Source organism: Suncus etruscus, chromosome 5 (genome assembly GCF_024139225.1).
Source record: "Suncus etruscus isolate mSunEtr1 chromosome 5, mSunEtr1.pri.cur, whole genome shotgun sequence".
Classification (NCBI taxonomy): Eukaryota; Metazoa; Chordata; class Mammalia; order Eulipotyphla; family Soricidae; genus Suncus; species Suncus etruscus.
Window position 1 is genome coordinate 109,033,758 of NC_064852.1, and position 4,413 is coordinate 109,038,170.

Genomic DNA, 4,413 nt, shown 5'->3' on the forward strand with positions numbered 1-4,413 from the left:
AGACAGGCACAGGAGAAGTTTCCCTTGAAGTCCTCAGAGTGATTGAAATTTATTTTGAGAGCCACATTTTTTGTTTTTGGTTTTTTGTTTTGTTTGGTTTTGGTTTTGGTTTTTTTTTTGGGGGGGGTGGGTTTGGCAGTGCTCAGGGGTTACTCCTGGCTCTATGCTCAGAAATCACTCCTGGCAGGCTCAGCGGACCATATGGGATGCCGGGATTCAAACCACTGACCTTCTGCATGAGAGGCAAGCGCTTTACCTCCATGCTATCTCTCCGGCCCCGAGAGCCACATTTTTAAAACTGAAAATACATAGGATGGTACACTGTTTTTAGTTTCAATAAGTTTTTATTGAGAATATTCTGCACGCAAGTATCCACAAAGGTCGGGAGGATACAAATAACACAACTACTAAAACAAAAACTTTAGAACAATATTATTTATCGGTAACATTAAATTCCATACTGCCAGATGTGTGTCCCAAGGAACCTACAGTTGCAGATCAATATAGATGGACTATATATCATTCCAAAGTAAATCTTCCAGCAGCATTAAATGACCCTAGATTATAAAAAAGAGAATCTGATTTCTTCACAAAAACATGGGATTGGACTTTGTGGACACTAAAGTCATACCTTCATACTACCTCCCACAATCAGCAAGGATTGTTTTACAGTATATCAACAGGAAATCTCTCAGCGAGAGAAGATTCATGAGAGATGCAAGAATATTTGTCCTCCTAAAGATACAAACTGTCTTACATACTCATGATAAATCTAGGACCAATCTGGAGCAAGATTTTTATGAAACCAGATTTTGCCTTGGAGGATTCCTTCACTTTTAATTCAGTTTTACCATGGTCTCATTTTAATACCGCTGGTGGAAAAGAAAATCGTGATGCAGCTTCTTCAAAGTTGTTACAAGAAAAGCTGAGCCATTATGTAGTTATTGTGGAAGTAAATATTGCTCATCAAATCTCTCTACGTTCAGAAGCATTTTTTCATGCAATGACCTCTCAAAATGAATTGCAGGACTACCTCAAGAAAACCTCCCAGGCTGTAAAGATGCTTCAAGATAAAATTGCTCAGATTGATAAAATAATGTGTGAAGGATCCTACATATTTTAAGACTGGCTGGCACTTACTAGAAATAATTGTGTTAAAGTGTACAATAAACTGAAGTTAATGGCCACTGTACACCAGACTCAACCAACAGTACAGGTGCTGTTATCTACTTCAGAATTTGTTGGAGCATTGGATTTAATAGCTACAACACAAGAGGTTCTACAGCAGGAACTTCAGGGCATTCACAGCTTCCAGCATTTGGGATCACAGCTTTGTGAATTATAAAAACTGATAAAATGATGATGACAGAATTGTCTACTTATTCTCATAATGATTTAAATAGACCACTAGAAGATGACTGTCCAATTTTAGAAGAGGAAAGACTGGTATCTCTTGTATTTGGACTTTTAAAACAAAGAAAACTTAATTTTTTAGAAATTTATAGTGAAGAAATAATCATTACAGCAAAGAATAGCATTAAGCAGTGTGTGATTAATAAGGTTTCACAAATAGAAAAAATAGATACAGATGTTTGTTTGAAACTTGTTGATCAGAAGAGGAAGTTGAATTTTCCTCAGTGGTTTGATCTGCTCAAGGATATATTCTCTAAGTTTACAAACTTCCTTCAGAGTTAAGGCAACTTTAAACATTATTCACAGTATTGTTCTCTCAGTTCTTAACAAAAATCAAAGACTAGAAAATTAGAGGAGATTTCACAGCAGAAGAATGCTACAAAAGATAATTTCTTTGACACAGAAGTGGCTTATTTAATCCATGAAGGTATGTTTATAAGTGATACATTCAGTGAAGGAGAATTAACACCTATGGATACTACCTCTCAAAGAAATGCTTCTCCAAATAGTGAACCCTGTAGCAGTGACTGAGTATCTAAACCAGAATATACTACTGATTCTTTATCCAGCAAAGAGCAGACATCATCTATGCTACATCAGGAGGTGTGGATATTATGATCAGTAAAGACATGAAATTAACTTATTTAGAATTAGGAAAGCTGTCAAATAATATCCAGGAACTATTGTATAGTGCCTCAGGTATATGTCATAATTGAGCTATCAAGCTTCTCATGTCAAGAGCAAAGGATGGTTTTCTTGAGAAGCTAAATTCCATGGACTTCATAACACTTTCAAGATTGATAGAAACATTTATTTTAGACACTGAGCAGATCTGTGGAAGGAAAAGCATGTCTCTTCTTGGAACACTTCAGAGCCAAGCTAATAAATTTGTTAATAGGTTCCATGAAGAAAGAAAAACCAAGCTCAGCCTTCTCTTAGACAATGAACACTGGAAGCAAGCTTATGTTTCTGCAGAATTTCAGGATCTTGTTGACTCTATAGCAGATGGGAAGATTACTTTACCTGAAAAAAATCAGGGGCTACAGAAGAAATGAAGTTCTCATTGTTGAGGACAACAATATGCTGTTGTTTGAACTGTTTTGCTGTTGATAAGAAGTATTCTTGAATATTGTCAATGTGTGGATAACATCCCATCTATTACTACTGACATGCTTACTCATCTGTCAGACTTATTAAAGTACATCAATTCAAGAAGTTGCCAGTTAGTTCTTGGAGCAGGTGCACTGCAAGTTGTTGGACTAAAAACAATAACTACAAAAAATTTGGCTCTTTCTTCACACTGCTTGCAGTTAATTGTGCACTACATTCCTGTGATCCGGGCTCATTTTGAAGCTCGACTGCAGCCTAAGCAATAAAACATGCTTAGGCATTTTGATCATATCACAAAGGACTACCATGACCACATAGCTGAAATATTGGCTAAACTTGTAGCCATAATGGATAACTTATTTGACAAGCTGTTATCTAAGTGTGAGGTGAAAGCTCCTGTTCCTTCTGCCTGTTTTAGGAATATTTGTAAGCAAATGGCAAAAATGCATGAAGCTATATTTGATCTTCTTCCAGAAGAACAAACACAAATGTTGTTTTTAAGAATTAATGCAAGTTACAAACCACACTTGAAAAAGCAGTTATGTCACTTAAATGTCATAAATGATGGGGGACCTCAAAATGGGTTGGTCACAGTAGATGTAGCTTTTTACACTGGAAATCTTCAAGCCTTAAAAGGCCTTAAAGATTTGGACCTAAATATGGCTGAAATCTGTGAACAGAAGAGGTGATAACATACTGGAAAACTGGGTACTTTATTTAACCATGGATGTATGTATTTGTGAAGAAAGTATGGATGCCTGTCATTCAAGAACTGAACCTGGAACCCAAATGAACTAGGGTGGAAATATGAGGGCAAGGAAAGTATCAGTGTTGGAAAACTGGAATTCAGTGGGATCTATAAGGAATGCCATTTTTGTGCTTCCTTTAGGAGTAATGATCAGGTGTCTATAACATTTTTTATTCTCTCTGGAAACAGACTCAGTTTTCTTTGGACCAAATCCAAAAGAACACATAGCTGTAACACAGCTGTAGTTGACTAGAATGCTCTGTATACTTTATATTAGAAAATGCCTTGCATTTCTTCCAGTGCAATGAAATTCATATGGTGTCCCACCTTATTTAATGATGGTGCAATTTAAAATATTAAAATCTTAGACTCTGTAGAAAGTTTTTTCTATGAAAGTAAAGCTGTTTGAAAATTATTTTTTACAGATCTTTCTATAAAAAAATAAACATCTTTTGAATGCTTAAGAAAAAAATAGTATTATAAAATTAGTGGGGCTCATCATGGATATTTTAAGCAGGGTTCACTCACATAGTCCTCACTGGTACTGCAATATATTGACCTCAGAACCACTAACTTATTTTGCTGGCTCCTAGATTTAAAAAAATGCATGAAGGTCTGGTTCACAGGGCCCCAATATATATATTGTCCCACAAGGGAGGGAATGGGGTGTCCAGGCTGGACAGTGACTCACCAGGCACCACGATGTAGCCACTGACCCACATATGGCTCTCTCCTCTGTTGCTCCTCAGTCTGTAGTGCAGAGAGGAAGCTGCCTCAATGCTGCAGCGCCAGACAGAAAGTCACGTCCCCCATACCACATGACCTGACTGGAGCTGTGTGGCACCACACAGAAAGTCATGCCCCCGATACTACATGGCCCGACTGGAGCTGTGTGGAGTTGGCCTCTGGGGATGCACATAGGGCGCGCACTGACAGAGGCTAGGAGCAGAGTCCCGAATCCTGGAGCAGCCACACGGCACACAGAAGAGCCAAATTAAAAGTGTAAAGAGCCACATGTGGCTCATAAGCCACAGGTAGCCAACCACTGTTCTAGTGTATCATCCTCATGATGGCTCTCTCACTTTACCGAAAGTGCCGCACCCTTTATTGGGAGGGCAGCATTCATGACCCCCCCCCCCTTC

General features: G+C 38.1%; 1 pseudogene; it reads left to right on the forward strand.

The window, feature by feature from the left end:
- Positions 1–463: 463 nt before the first annotated feature.
- LOC126008646 (vacuolar protein sorting-associated protein 54-like) lies at positions 464–3,692 on the forward strand (annotated as a pseudogene).
- The last annotated feature ends 721 nt before the right edge of the window (positions 3,693–4,413 follow it).